Source organism: Castanea sativa, chromosome 12 (genome assembly GCF_040712315.1).
Source record: "Castanea sativa cultivar Marrone di Chiusa Pesio chromosome 12, ASM4071231v1".
In the NCBI taxonomy this organism is placed as follows: Eukaryota; Viridiplantae; Streptophyta; class Magnoliopsida; order Fagales; family Fagaceae; genus Castanea; species Castanea sativa.
The window spans coordinates 13,176,803-13,193,764 of NC_134024.1; the positions used below are offsets into that span (position 1 = coordinate 13,176,803).

The 16,962-nt window shown below is 33.9% G+C and overlaps 3 pseudogenes; all 3 read left to right on the forward strand.

The window, feature by feature from the left end:
- Nucleotides 1–4,511: 4,511 nt before the first annotated feature.
- On the forward strand, nt 4,512–12,843 carry LOC142618836 (receptor-like protein EIX2; annotated as a pseudogene).
- Nucleotides 9,733–12,843, forward strand: LOC142618837 (receptor-like protein EIX1; annotated as a pseudogene).
- On the forward strand, nt 10,959–12,843 carry LOC142620210 (receptor-like protein EIX2; annotated as a pseudogene).
- Nucleotides 12,844–16,962: the final 4,119 nt, after the last annotated feature.

Below are 16,962 nucleotides of genomic sequence, written 5' to 3' on the forward strand. Positions count from 1 at the left end.
AGGGTTCCTTAAGACCCATTTCATTCCTTTTCCTTGCCTTTATCTTTATTCCTAAACACTTCTTCTTCTTCTGCATCAGAGTCTTTGAGGTTCGTTGCATCAATACCGAGCGACATGCTCTTCTCAACTTCAAGCAAGGCCTTATTGATCTTTCTAATTGGCTCGCCTCTTGGATTGCCCATGGGGATTGTTGTCTATGGGAGGGTGTTGTCTACCATAACCTCACTACCAAATCGAATTAAACCAAAACAACTTAAGTAAAAAAAAATCAAAGATACTCCATGCGTAAATTAATTGACAATTTGACATTGAATCATTTTAGCTAGACTTCTTTTTTATTATTTTACTTAGGGACTCATACCTTACCAAAATTTGAAGCTGTCAACAAAGAAAACCCAGCTTACACGGCATTAGATTTCGATGTCTCCTATTGTTTGTAGTCAAGATTCTAAGGCCTCACAATCAAGCTTTAATTTTCTTGAAAGACACTCTCTAGAAAAATCTAGACAAACAAAAATGCTATTGTTAGTGTGGAAAATTAGGTACTAAAGAAACCGTTTTATAAATTGAAAAGTTCTGCCCAGCATATGGATTACTCCGAATCCAAAGACTTTGGACAATAAAAATGAAGTCTCCAAAATTCTCTCTTCAAGACTTTAGAGGTTCAAAGTCTTTGAATTATAAATTTATAATTTCCTAAAATAAAACAAGTGGTAAAATGAATTTATCACTATTTGAATAATCACAAATTTAGAAATATCATTTTGTATTTTGATCTTGGTCACAATGGTGGCAGCATAATAGCCCCATTATGGTTAGGGGCCAATCTAATTTGGGTTTTCAAATGAAGACTCAAAGTTTTGGATATTTTATTTAACCTCTATTTTATCTTTTCTTTTGGAAATAAAAAATAGTCATAATTTTGTAATTACTATAAGACCAATTGTCTCTATTACATTTTGCAAGTTGGAGGACTCTCTTTCATATTGTTTGGATTTGAAATGATTTTAAATATATACAAGTCCTAAACCATCAAGCTCAACTCTTCATCCAATTCTTTATGAAGAACATTTCCCGGAAAGCATTGAGTTAGAAATATAGAAAACATGTCATCAATCAACTATAAAGTTCCAAAAAAAAAAAGGCATTTGAAACAATGGAGATTAATTAGAACAATATAAAATTTCTAGGCATCTAGAAGGAAGTAAATTGAAAATCTATAGTATATGCTCCATGATAATTATCTATATTATAAATTGAAGTCTCAAAAGCTTATATAACATGATCTTATGTGGTTAGCCAAAAGTCAAATAACTTTAGTTATATATATATATATATAGACACACGAAATTGAATTTCAACCTATAGTATTCATTCTATGATAACTATTCTTTATCAATAGGCCAAGATACTCATTGATTTTTGGTGTAAACGGGGTTTAAACTCAAAATCTCTTATTCAATAATAAGAAATTTTACCCTTTTTTTTTTAGGGGAAGAAATTTTACCAATTGAGTTAACTGAAATTCACAATATGTACTGTATTTATACTTAAAAAATCATCATTTCAATTTTAATTAAAATAATTGAAGTCTTTGACCTAATAATAATAATAATAATAATAATAATAAATTAAAATATAAAAGCATAAATTAAAATAATTAAAGTCTTTGACCTAATAATAATAATAAAGCATTAATGGGAATATATTTGGTATGCGTAAGAAACTGCATTTCTAAGAAACTTTTGTCTAGGGAAGATTTCAAAAACATTGGAGATGGAAATTGATAAGGAATAATTCTTTTTTTTTTTTATGCATCATCAGAAAATAATGTCCCAAAATTTTTAAGATTTAAATACTTGCACATTCATAATTATTCTGTTGGTTTTCTCAATAATAAAATTGTTATTGTGCCCTTTCCATTCAAGCTAAGTTCATTATGCTTGAACTTTGCATAATATAACTATACATTTTGAGAATACAAGTAAGTAATATTTTGCATACAAATTCAATATCATTTAACCTTTTATACTCCCTTTTTTAGCAACACTTTTAAAGTAAAATTTAGAGATTTTTGAAAAAAATAATATTATTTTGTGGAAAATTTTTCTGAAAAATAGCCTCTTATAAAAAATTCATGTTTTGTACCAAAACTTCAAAATTTGCAATTTTAGTGTAAAATGTGTTTATACTAAAGTAGTGTTTTCAAAGCCATTTCAATGCAAATGTGATATAATCAACTTTAGTGCAAAATGTGATATTTTAACGCTTACAATAATGTTTATAAAGAGATGCTATTCCCCCCATAAGATTTTTACCACTATTTGTAATAATAATAAAATAATATATTACTTTTGCCAAAAAGCCCTAAAATCTTGCTAAACTCCCGACTTACTCGACTAACTTTTATCATTTTAATATGCAATTTAGCATGCTATATGTGCTTCTCAAATATCAATATATTTTATCAAAAAACAAAAGTTTGTCAATTGTTTTTTCTAATATGAATCAAGAAAGCACTATATATATATATATATATATATATATATATATATATATATATATATATATATATATATATATATATATATTCCATTAAAATTTATTACTCCCACCCATCCCCCAAAAAAACCCTCAATTTAATGATTCCTGATATTTATAAAAGTTACAAGTAAATAATGACTATTAACATTGACCAATAAAATTTCCGTGTTGGCAGGTAAGCTAATTGATATGATATAATGTGGCCATATCAACATAAAAATGGAGGGTCCTACTACTTATTAGCACATACAAAAGTCAGTCAATGCTGGACTACGACTAGTCACTCTGCTGCTATAAATTACCCACCAATTAGTATTATTGTTTTCACACCTATCCGCTTCTAATTCTAATCATCTCATCTTATAAGAGCATCCACAGCAGTGGATTTAAAAATTTAGCTTTTTAGCTCCACAAAAAGTTACTTTATCTATTTTACCTACTCACTTTACAAAACATGCTGCAGCAGTGGATCTATTTTATCTTTCAACACAATAAAATAATATAAACATCACAATAAAATAATATATCTACTACAATAAAATAATATATCCAATACAATAAAATAATATATCCACTACAATAAACAACAATCACAACTACCCGCAACCGCAACAACCTTGCCACTACGCCGCCGCCACCATATACAATTGCTACCACCGCCACTACCACACGCCGCCGCCGCTTATACTTGCCAACAATCTTTATTTTTTCTTCTTCTTCTATTTATTCTCAAGAATTATATTTTTCAAAAAAAAATGTTACATCCACAATATTTTTTACAATACTTTCACGAGAATCATAACAAAATCTTATATGAAAAATTGTTACTAATTCTAATTTGATCCCGCCACTAAAATTATATTTTTACTCACCAATATTAGCTAATTACTTAAAAATTTATTGTAAAAATATTTTTAAATTGACATGTCTTATTCTTTGCTTTTCTTTCATCCGTTTCTTTTCTTTTTTTTCTTTTTTTTTTTTTCTCTTGCATTTTGTCCACCACACACGTAGATAGGATTCCATCCACTCCTCTTTTTTTTTCTTTACTTTCCCCTTTCTCCAAACCCACCCTCACTCTTTCTTTCTGCCTCCAGCTCTCTCGTTTTCTCCTCTCTTCTTCTTCTTCTTTTTTTTTTTTTTTTTTTCATCTTCTACTTGATTCCATAAATTCTCTAGCTCTTTTTGTGGTTTGGGTTCATGTGTTTGGGTCCGTGTAGATCGGTAGTGGTGGTGGGTTTGCTCATCAATGGTTTTTTTTTTTTTCCTTCTATTTTTGAGATGGGTTTGGTGATTGGTGGTAGTAGGTTGATGGTGTTAGTTTTGGTTTTGGTTGTGTTGATGGTGGTGTGGATTTAATGGGTTTTGGGGTAATTTTGGTTGTTGTTGGTGGTGGTTCATGGTGGATTTATGGGTTTAGTGGTGGTGGATTTATGGGTTTTTGTGTGTTGGAGGTGGTGGAGGTGTGTGTATGGTGTTGGAGAGGTTGCTGATTATTATTATTTTTTTTTTTGTGATTGTTGGGGTGTGTGTGGTGGTGAGGTGGTGGAAGAGACAGTGTCGGCTTGGGTCAGTGACGGTGAGCTTGAGAGAGTTAAGAGCTTCGGACGGCGTGGGTCGGTGACGGGCCGGCGGCGGTGAGCTTGAGTGAGTTGAGAGAGTTGAAAGAGAAGAGATGAGAGTTGAGAGAGTTGAAAGCTTCAGTGCACACAGAGATGAGAGAGAGAGAGAGAGAGAGAGAGAGAGAGAGAGAGAGAGAGGCTTTGAATTATTTTAATCGGGGCCCGAATAAAATATTATTTTTTTTATAACTTTCAGCTACAGTGCTCATGTATTGATACATGAGCACTGTAGCGCAAAGCTAAAATTTTTTAGCTTTGCCTCCACTGCTGCAGGTGGGTTTTTGTGGTTTGAGTGGAGCTAAAATAGCAATATAGTTATTTAGCTCCACTGCTGTGAATGCTCTAATGGAGGCTTCCTTCAGACCCGTTTCATTCCCTTTCCTTGCCTTTCTCTTTCTTCCTAACTTCTTCTTCTTCTTCTTCTTCTGCACTGGACTTTCTGAGCTTCGTTGCATCGATACCGAGCGACAGGCTCTTCTCAACTTCAAGCAACATCTTATTGATCTTCAAACTGGCTCTCCTCTTGGACTGCCCATGGCGATTGTTGTCAGTGGGAGGGTATTGTCTGCCACAACCTCACTGCTCACGTCCACCAACTCAATCTTACAAGCTATTATGTGCTGTCAGTGCTTGGTGGTAAGCTAAATCCTTCTCTGCTTGATTTGAAGCATTTGAATTACTTTGACCCCAGTTACAATAATTTCACTTCTACTCCTATTCCCTCCTTTCTCGGTTTAATGAAGAGTTTAACCCATCTTAATCACTCTAATGCGGGATTTATGGGACTCATACCTCATCAACTTGGAAATCTCTCCAATTTGCGCTTTCTCAATCTCGAAAGTTACAGAGCTTATGGTTTATATGTGAATAACCTTGAATGGCTTTCTGGTCTTCCTTTGCTACAACATCTCGATATGAGTTGGGTAAATCTTAGCAAAGCCTCTGATTGGGTTCAACTCACAAACACACTCCCTTCCTTGTTAGACTTGCGGTTGTCCCATTGCCAACTGAGGCCTTTCATTCCACCGACTCCCACTGTTAACTCTTCATCTCTCCTCACCCTCGATCTTTCATGGAACCAATTTGAAAACACTTTGATCCCATCATGGATCTTTGGTCTTCGTAATCTTGTTTCTCTTGATCTATCTTCCAATCACTTTCAAGGTCCAATCCCTATTGATCTCCAAAACATGACTTCTCTTAGTCACCTCGATCCATATGGAAACAATTTCAACTCTTCAATTCAATTGGTTGTATAGTTTTAGTCGTCTTGAGTTTCTCAACCTTCGCTCCAGTAATTTGCAGGGTACAATCTCCAGTGCCATTGGAAACCTAACATCTGCCATTAGTATTGACTTGTCAAGAAATGAACTTGGAGGAAAGTTGCCAAGATCGTTGGGTAATCTCTGTAACTTAAGGGAAATCAGATTGTCATCCAACAAATGGAGTCAAGAGATATCTGAAATCTTAGAAAGTTTATTAGGGTGTCTTTCAGATAGACTAGAGATCTTATACTTAAGTGATTCTCAACTTCATGGTCATTTGACTGATGAACTTGGGGTATTTAAAAATCTAGTCGAACTTTCTTTTGAGAGCAATTCAATTTCAGGTCCAATTCCAATGTCTTTAGCAAATCTTTCATCTTTGACAAACCTGGATTTTTCATATAATCAATTCAGTGGAACTCTCCCTCAAAATTTTGGACAATTAAAAAATCTAGTTGAACTTTCTTTTGAGAACAATTCAATTTCAGGTCCAATTCCAGTGTCTTTAGGAAATCTTTCATCTTTGACAAACCTGGATTTTTCAAAAAATCAATTCAACGGAACAATTCCTCAAAGTTTTGGAAAGCTTTCCAAACTTGAGACTTTAAATATTTATTCTAATATGTTGAAAGGTGTTGTGTCCGAGGTTCTTTTTTCCAATTTAACCAGTTTGAGGACACTTTTTGCAAGTGGAAACCAACTGACTTTAAAAGCAAGTCAACATTGGATTCCTCCTTTTCAACTTGAGACTTTAAGCTTGCAATCATGGAATTTAGGGCCAAAATTTCCCTAATGGCTTTGTTCACAAAGGCATATGTTGTTTTTAGACATTTCCTACACACAGATTTCAGATATGGTTCCTCCTTCATTTTGGAACTTGTCTTCACAGTTCCAATATCTAAATCTCTCCCACAATCTAATCAATGGAGAAATTCCAAACAGTCCCGTGATTTTGTCTGCTTCATTGATTGATTTAAGTTCAAACCATTTCAAAGGTCCGTTACCTTATATATCCTCTAATGTGTATGTGCTAGATCTTTCTAACAATTCATTCTCCAGATCTATTTCTCACTTTTTTTGTTTTAGAGTGAATGAGCCAAAAAACATACTACATCTCAATCTTGAAAAAAATCTTTTATCAGGAATAATATCTGATTGTTTGATGAATTGGAGCAACTTGGCGGTCTTGAATTTGGGGAACAACTATTTCAGTGGCAATATTCCAGCATCCATAGGATCTTTGACTAAGCTTAATTCTTTGCACCTATACAAGAACAAATTCTCTGGAAAATTACCATCATCTTTGAAAAATTGTGAAGAGTTGGTAATTATTGATGTTGCTGAAAATAGGTTTGCTGGAAACATACCTTTATGGATGCTGGAAACATACCTTTATGGATTGGGCATAGATGTACAAGCTTGATGGTTCTTAGCCTTCGCTCAAACTATTTCCATGGTCACATACCAAAAGAACTATGTGCTCTAACTTCACTCCACATATTAGACCTTTCACATAATAACCTATCTGGAAGCATACCTAGATGTGTTAAAAATTTTAGAGCCATGGCCACAAATAATATTTCAAAGGACTTGAATACCTATTGTTATATATTGAGTTATGGTAAATATTTTTCTCTTGAAAGTGCATTGCTAGTGATAAAGGGGAGCATTCGAGAGTATAACACCATTCTCCAACTAGTAAAAAGTATAGACTTTTCCAAGAACAATTTATCAGGAGAGATCCCCAAAGAAGTGACCAGTCTTCAAGAATTACAATCATTGAATTTGTCATGTAATCTCTTGAATGGAAGTATTCCGGAGAATATAGGTACCATGGGATCATTGGAATCTATTGACTTCTCTTTGAACCAACTATCCGGTCAAATTCCCTCAAGCATGTCAAGTTTGACATTTTTAAATCATTTGAACTTGTCAAACAACAATTTGACTGGGAAAATCCCGCACTCAGCTACAAAGTCTCAATCCATCTAGTTTTGATGGAAACAAACTTTGTGGACCACCACTTACTGTTAATTGTACTACAAATGGTGTAAAACCCAACAATGAAAACATAAGGAGTAAAGAAACTAGTGGACTTGAAGTTGATTGGTTCTTTGTGAGCATGGCACTCGGCTTTGTGGTTGGGTTTTGGAGTGTATGTGGTCCTTTGTTATTGAACAAGCAATGGAGAATTATGTACTTTCAATTCTTAGATCACATGGGGTACAAGCTTAAGGGTTTTGTTTCATTGTAAGTAAATATTGTAAGATTCTTTATATTTAGTCCAAATGTTATTTGATCATGTTAATCAATATTATGATAATGTCTAGATAACATGGATACAAGCTTAAGGGTGTTGTTTCATTGTAAGTAAATGTTGTATGATTCTTCATATTTAGTGCAAACGTTAGGTGATCATGTTAATCAATATTTTGATGATGTATATAACATCTGTGTTAGTTAATACACTCCATTAGCATATATGAATACGGTGTTTCTTCCTATGAACATCAAAGGCAATCCAATTTGCAGTTTTGTTTAATCCCTGTAGATTAATATTGTAACATCAAATTTTAGTTTATACAAGCAATGGATTCAATAAAAGTAGTATACTATACCTTTAAATGACGCCTAGGCTTTGTTTCTGCTATTTTAAGAACAAAAGTTGATCTATTCCCATTGTTCATCTGGCATTTGGCTATCTTGCTAGCTTTGTTTAGAATCTCCTAGTGATCACTTTTTAAAGTCTCAATGAAAAACAGCAAAATTGTGTATAACTGGACAAAATAATCATGTTTTTAACAAATTTAAAGGCTATCAGTTGGATCCCTTACAACCAGTTTCTTAGAAGGAATCCTAGCCGACGAAATGATGGCTCTCCAAAGTCTACCATTCCTCCTCTGCCAAATCTGTCCTTCAATGTCGGAGGAGATATTTTCTGATATTCTCAAAGAAATAAATAAAAACTACCTTGGATCTTGTATAGGTTTTTCAGTTTTTTTGTTTTTCTTGAAATGTTAATTAAATGTACACAATATTTTGATAAAGTTGTAAGTCTACTGCTATGCTTTTGTTTACTCAGATCTCCCAAATGATGGTTAATTTACTGTACCTTTCTCTTCTCAACAGTGCTTTCCTTAAGTTTCAGGATATTTAAAACTGGATGGTTCATCTTTTAAGAGTCATGGTTATGCTTGCAAAGGGCCAATGCTGAAAGGTACTGTAAGGGGATTTGGAAACTTAATTGGGATTGGCCATATGCAAGTTTTACACATTTTTGGTTCCCTATTTAGGTGGAAAATTTCTCAAACATCATATTGAAGATAAACATGAAACTTGCAAATTGCAAGTCAAACTCAATAGTGTCCAGTGGAATACTTTCTCCCACTTGCATGAAAGTTTACGGTATACATCAAGGCCTATTTAGAAGTCTACAAAGATGCATGACCCTAGCATACATGAAAATTTACTTATAAAAAAGCATACATGAAACTTCTCATGTGGGTAGAAATCAAATCATAAACAATGGTCCACTTCTTTCTAAGGTGATATATTAATGATCACCCAGGTTAATTACTAGAGAAAATGAACAAAGATATAAACATTATTAGTGAGATAAGCATCAATGGCTGGTTTTGGCTAAAAACCTATTTAACCATATGCTCATGTTGTTGCTTGCTATTAAACATGTACAGGTTCCTTTGAACACAATTCTTCCTTACTTATTGCTTCATCATTTCTGCATCTTTCTCAATTTGTGTGCTTCTCTTGCCATAGTTTTCTCTGTAATCCCTACAATTCCAACCTATGCAAAGGAGCTCTAATCTAACTTGCCATGAAAAAGAAAAACAAGCCCTTCAAATGGGCTCTTGTCTTTGTTGGTTCAAGATTGCTGAACATAGATTGGAATCTGACGTGACAATGCAAGTGGAAATTGGGTTGACCTCCACCTAGGAATTAATATTCTGCTAATGAATATTTGGTGGCATGATTAATCCTTTTTTACTGGAACTAGAACTACTAAATATATTGAGTTAATTATTCTACTAGTAAGGGCATTCCAAGCTATTTTGTTTACTTGGAGAGACTTTAGACTTCTTGACCTCTCCTTTGCAGGATTTGGAGTATTCATTTCTCAGGAGCTTAGAAATCTATCACAGCTTTACTTTCTTAATCTACATGAAAATGATCTTTATATGAATAGTCTAGTGTTGGTTTCTCATCTTTTTCCCAGCAATATTTTTACGCAAGTGGTGTCAACTTTCAAAGCGGAAAAGAGAAAGGCTTCAGGTAATGAATCAGCTCCCTTCTCTTTTAACATTATGTTGATCTCAATGCCAACTTCATGACATGCATTGGTCCCTGAAAATGTCAATTTTCTATCCCTTGAAGAGCTTAATTTTTCTATGAATCTTTTTTTTTAATAGTTAAGACAATGGGAGAGAAGGGATTCAAACCTTGGATATCTTTGTTGGAAACACCACGAGGTGTCAATTGAGCTATGAAGCTCTTGGCTAATCTTTTTATGAATCATTTCAATGGCACAAAAGCAATTAGTAATAAACTTTTATACCTGTCCTTAGACTCCAGTAATCTACATTTCCAATTACCGAGTACCTAACTAAATCTTTGCAACCTTAAACATGTTCTTGTCCAGCAATCAACTGTCTGGGCAAATCCCAAATTCCTTGGGCCATTATAGGCATCTTGCAAATCTTTCTTTCTATATATGACAACTTCTTCAGTGGTCACTGCTCTTATCCACCAACTCAATCTTACAAGCCATTATGCGCTGTCAATGTTTGGTGGTAAGCTAAATCCTCCTCTGCTTGATTTGAAGCATTTGAATTACTTGGACCTCAGCTTCAATAATTTCAATATTACTCATATTCCCAAATTTCTAGGTTTAATGAAGAGTTTAACATATCTTAATCTCTCTAATGAGAGATTTGTGGGAGTTATACCTCATCAACTTGGAAACCTCTCAAATTTGCACTATCTCAATCTCGAAGGTTACTGGAGTTTTATACGTCAAAAATCTTCAATGGCTTTCTGGTCTTCCTCTGCTACAACATCTCGATTTGAGATTTGTAAATATTAGCAAAGCCTGATTGGGTACAAGTCACAAACACACTCCCTTCCTTGTTAGAGTTGCGGTTGTCATTTTGCCAACTTCCTTTCATTTCATTGATACCTAATGTTAACTTTTCATCTCTCGTCAACCTAGATCTTTCAGGGAACTATTATGAAAACACTTTGATCCTATCATGGATCTTTGGTCTCTGTAATCTTGTTTCTCTTGATCTATCTTACAATTACTCTCAAAGTTTAATCCCTATTGATCTCCACAACATGACTTCTCGTAGGCACCTCTATCTATTTGGAAACTATTTCAACCATACAATTCCCAATTGGTTTTATAGTCTTAGGCACCTAAATCTATTTGAAATTTTTTTGAGGCTGTGTTTCTTATGGACTTGTGACCTTATATCTGGAGTATGCTCAACTTTTTGGTCATTTAACTAATGATCTTGGGAAATTTAAAAATCTTGTTAGACTTTCTATTTGGAATAATTCAATTTCAGGTCCAATTCTAGTATCTTTAGGAAATCTTTCATCTTAAATATACCTGGATATTTCACTTAATCAATTAAGTGGAACTCTCCCTCAAACTTTTGCGCAACTTTCCAAACTAAAAACTTTATATATAGAATCCAATATGTTGGAAGGTGTTGTGTCCAAAGTTCATTTTACCAATTTAACGAGATTGAACATACTTTTTGCATTTGGAAACAAATTGATTTTAAAAGAAAGTCATAATTGGATTCCTCCTTTTCAGCTCAAGGAATTAAGCTTGCAATCATGGAATTTGGGACCAAAATTTCCCCCATGGCCTAGTTCACAAAGACATCTTCTATATTTGGACATATTGAGCAAAGGGGTTTTAGATGTGGTTCCTCCTTCATCTTGGAACTTTTCTTCTCAATATAGTTATCTAAATCTTTCCAAAAATCTAATTTATGGAGAGATTCCAAATACTCCCATGATTTTTTCTACTTCAGTGATTGATCTGAGTTCAGACAATTTCGAAGGGCCATTACCTTTGTCTATCCTCCAAGGTGATTGTGCTAGATCTTTCTAGCAACTCATTCTCCTGATCTATTTCTCACTTTTTTTGTTTCAAGATAAATGAGCCCAAACAAAAGAAACTTCTCAATCTTGAAAGAAATCACTTATCTAGAAAAATACCTAATTGTTGGATGAAGTGGAAGAACTTGGCGGTCCTAAATTTGGGAAACAATAATTTCACTGGCAACATTCCAGCATCCATGGGATCTTTGACTAATCTCAATTCTTTGCACCTATACAACAACTTACTCTCTGGAAAATTTCCATCATCTTTGAAAAATTGTGAAGAATTGGTGGTAATTGATGTTGCTGAAAATGAGTTTGTTGGAAAGATACCTTCACGGATAGGGCATAGTTGTTCAAGCTTGATGAGTCTTAGCCTTTGCTCAAATAATTTTGATGGTCTTATCCTAGAAAACTTTGTTCTCTAATTTCACTCCAAATCTTGGACCTATACCAAAATAAGCTATCTAGAAGAATACCTTGATGTGTGAAAAATTTTAGTGCCACATCCTCAAATTATATTTCAAATGACCATATGAATTCTTATTTCTCAACAGCTTTTTATATTGAATCTCTCCTCTTGAAAGTGCATTTATTTTAATAAAGGGGAAAATTCTTGACTATAGTACCATTCTCCAATTGGTAAAAAGTATCGACTTTTCCAAGAACAGTCTATCAGGAGAGATACCCGAAGAAGTGACTAATTTTCAAGGATTACAATCATTGAATTTGTTATATAATCTCTTGATTAGATGTATTCCTATGAATATAGGTACTATGGTATTATTGGAATCTATTGACTTCTCTTTGAACCGTCTTTCAGGTAAAATTCCCTCAAACATATCAAGTTTGACATTTTTAAGTCATTTGAACTTGCCAAACAACAATTTGACAGGGAAAATCCTTCTAAGCACTCAGCTACAAAGCCTCACTACTTCGAGTTTTATTGGAAACAAACTCTATGGACTACCACTTACTGAAAATTGTACTGTAGATGGTGTAAAACCCAACAATGAAAACACTAGGAGCAAAGATACTAATGGACTTGAAGTGGATTGGTTCTATTTGAGCATGACACTTGGATTTGTGGTTGGGTTTTGGGGGTGTATGTAGTTCTTTACTTTTGAACAAGCCATGGAGAATAATGTACTTTCAATTTCTAGATCACACAGGGTATAAGCTTAAGTGCGTTGTTTCATTGTAAGTAAATGTTGTAAGATTCTTAATATTTAGTGCAACAGTCATTTGATCAAGTTAATCAATATTTTGATGATTTCTATAGTCTTTGTGTTGGTTAATACTTATATTATTAGTTAAATCACTCCGTTGGCATAAATGAATATGGTGTGTCTTCCTATGATTGTCAAAGGCAATCCAATTTCTAGTTTTATTTAATCCCTGTAGATTAGAAGTGTAAGTAAATTTTAGTTCATACAAACGACTGATTCATTAAATGGAGTATACTATACTTTAAAAATGACAACTAGTCTTTGTTTTGTCTACTTAGAAAGTAAAAGTTGATATATCACCCCCGTAGACAAGCTAAGGGTTCATCTAGCTGTAATAGCTCTCTTTAAAATCTTGTAGTGATCACTTTGTAAACTCTAAACGAAAGACATCAAGATTGCGCATGACTACGCAAACTATACATGGTGTTTGTAACAAATTCCAAGGCTATCTGTTGGATCCCTTCCAACTTGTTTCTAAGAAGGAAGCCTAGGCTGCAAAAGAGTGGGTCTCTAAAGTCTACTTCTTTCCTGCCAAATTTGGCCTTCGATGTTTGAGGAGAATATTCTCAGAGTTATTTTCTTTAATCTCAAAGAAAATATAAATTACTTGGGATCCCGGTTTTCAAGTTTTTCTACTGTTTTTTTTTTTCTTGAAATGTTCATTAAATGTACACAATATTTTGATACCGTAGTAAGTTTACTGCTACCCTTTTTTTTTCTTGTCTTCCAAATAATAGTTAATTTTCTTCAAAATAACATGTCTCTCAGCAGTGCTTTCCTTTAATTTTGGGATATTTAACACAGGATGATTCATTTATTTAAAGAGATGTTATTCATTTAATATTATGTCACACTTGCAGATGAGCATTAGTGAAAAGGTACTGTATGGGAATTTGGACAATTACTAGCTATTTGGCATATGGAAGTTTTGTAAATTTTTAGACTCCTATTTAGGTGGACAATTTCTCAAACATCTTACTGAAGATGGGAATGGTACTTATTATCCTTGCCTGGATGATTGACATACTGTGGGTCCTCTTTTTTTTCTTTTTTCTTTTTAATGATGTGATCAAATGGTATATTCATTGAAGAAACAGAGCAGAACACAAAACAGGGAAGAAACAAAATTAAGATGATTCCTCCTTCATTGAAAAAACAAAATTGACATATTGTGGTGCCTAAAGTTGGCAGTTAGCAACTTTTGTGGCTCTGGTTTATATTCAAGGCAGGTATACTAAGGTGAGCATTGATAAGAATACAGAAGAAAATGTCACTTTGAAACTTGTAAAATCTGGAATATTCGAATTTGGAGTGCTATTGGAGTTACTATACCAAAATTTGTAGTGCAAGCTTATCTAGTTTTCTAAATCTATTTGCAAGCATAGTTTCATAGCTTGGCTAGCTATTAAGAATAGATTATCCACTAGGGATTGGTGGCTGCAATGGGATTACCAAGATGTGTACTTCATTGCATTTTAGAAGATGGAGAAAGTAGAGATCATCTTCTCTATTCTCTTGGATCTTAAAACATATTTGGGGGTAATTATTAGGCTTTCCATTTCTAGAAGACCTGGTACTTGGATGTGGACTTAGCTTGGGCAATTGGAGTTCTAAAAGACAAAAGAACTTTGTTGTTCTCATTCTTAAAGTTCCTTGGATTGCTCATTTATATCACAGTTGGATGGAGAAAACACTCAATGGCATTGTAACAATCTAACGATGAAGAAACTATCTTCAAGATTATTGTCTTAAAGGTTAGATGGAGACTGGCATCAAGTAGGCATATCGGGATTCAGCTAGGAACAAAGGTTAGATGGAGACTGTATCTGATTCTTAAGTCTTAACAGTTGGATTGGTATATCTTCCTTTTGCTTTGGATGATATGTTGTCCTGTTATCTGTAGTATTTTATCCCATTTTTTATAGGGATGTCTGTATGGTTTTGGTTTTTTGGTAGTCTGCTTGTCTTGATACATACTGCTGTAATTGTTTCTAAGGAATAAATTCTCATTCATCTCAAAAATCAAAAATATGTTTAGGACACAAAATGTTATACTTTATTAATTAATACTGTTGTAATTGTTTATGATGAATAGATTCTGATTTATTGGGTTGGGGGGCGGGCGGGGGGGTGGTGAGGGGAAGAAGAAAGAAGAAGATGTTTAGGAAACCAAAGGTTGTGCTTAATTTATGAAGACAGTGATGATTGAACCCATCACAGGGCTTGGTCTATGTTAATTTCTTCATTATGTTTGCAAAAGCTACTGCAGCTCAAGCCAGTTTTGGACCTTGGCCAGAGTGACATTTGATATTATGTTTGCATGTTCCTAGGCATCTATCTGCTACTGGTATGCAGTTTCTTAATTGAGTATTCAGAACAGGTATCTCAAATCTATAGGCAGGGGAGCGTGACCACGGAGTAATCAGCTAAAAGCTAGTAAGCTTTGCTTTGGCTAAAGGCCTTTGTAATATGAAAGCATGTCTTGTAACCTCTATTGAACGTACAAAAATGAGCATGAAACTTGCAACCTGCAAGTCAAGTCAATAGTGTCCTGTGGCATGCTTTCACTTGTAAGAAATTTTGTAGTTTATGAACTTTGAAGGTCCTATTTAGAATCCTAGAGAAGCATGGCCCTAGCATACATGAAAATCATGCCATAAACAATAATCCACTTCTTTCTATGGTGATATTTAAATGATCACCATGGATAATTACTAGAGAAAATAAACAAAGGCAAAAAAAATTATTTCTGAGCTAAGCATTTGATGGCTTGTTTGGCTATAAGCCTATTTTATCATAAGCGTTTGCTGTAGCCTGCCATGAATGTGTTAAGTTTCCTTTTAACATAATTTTTCCTTAATTATTGCTTCGTCTTGCCCATACCTTTCATAATTTTTGTGCTTCTCTTGCCTTGGTTTCCTGTTAGGAATCTGTACAAATTGTATTATGTGTGGGTTGTATAGTAACATTGAGGCTGTTTGTGACAGGTATGACTGTGAGTGACTGGTATTGTAAGTTGGGTTGGTTAGCTTAATTAGCTGATAATCCGGGGGGTTATTTAGTATCCAATCTGATGTAAGAAGGTACACTTCTGTAACTACTCATTGATGAATATACTGCAATTGTGCAATTCTCTCTCTCTCTCTCTCTCTCTCTCTCTCTCATAGCTATGGAAGCCCAGGTCCCCTTGAAGTGACCTACCTAGATTCTATCTTCTTACTGGTTCTCAACATTTTCTTTGAAAACTCCAACTTATGCAATGAAGCTCCAATTTAACTTGCAATGAGAAGAAGAAAAAAAGCGTAGATTACTGTGAAAGTGCTCAAAGTTAGCTGCCTTAATTACTTTTCTTATTGTGCGGAAGAATCTAAAAAAAAATGATGTGTGAAATGTCTGCAACATCAAGGACAGGATAATGATTTTTTTAAAAATAAATAGAACAGGATTATGATTATTACTACAACAATAGGAACAATTATTATTATTATTGGGACCAATGAAAACTCGTACATTTCTATTAGTGTCTAAGCCATCATTTCGTGAACATTGAGTAGGTGATTAATGTATGCTTTTTTATGAATCTGACATGTATAGCATAGGGGTGGCAAAATTTGACACGACCCGCGAATCCAGCACGACACGACACGAAATTAACAGGTTATGGGTTGAGGCTTAACGGGTTCATGTCATATTTAGGTTGACACGACTAACCTGTTTAATAAATGGATTGGGTTAGTGTTGAACACATAGAACCTGTTTGACCCGTCTGACCCGTTTAATTAAATGATATTTTACTAATATACCCTTCAAACTCTAGATATATAAACTTATTAGTTGTTGTGATTTATTTTCTTTGACATATTGTGATTGATTATTTGCGATATTGGGATATGCTTTAATTTTGAATGATTATTTGTGATGCAGTTACTCGTTAGTTCTGAATTTTATATTAAAAATATTTATTTGTTTTTTTTTTCATTAATTTTTATTTTTCATTTTGATAAAATCTGATAAACAGGTCGACACGACTGACCCGTTTAATAAATGGGTCATGTTAAGGTTGAAGAATCTTGACCCGTTTAATAAACATGTCGGGTTAGTAATGACCTATGTAATCGAATACTCATGATTTGACACGACACGAACCCGACACGTAAACACGAATTGCCA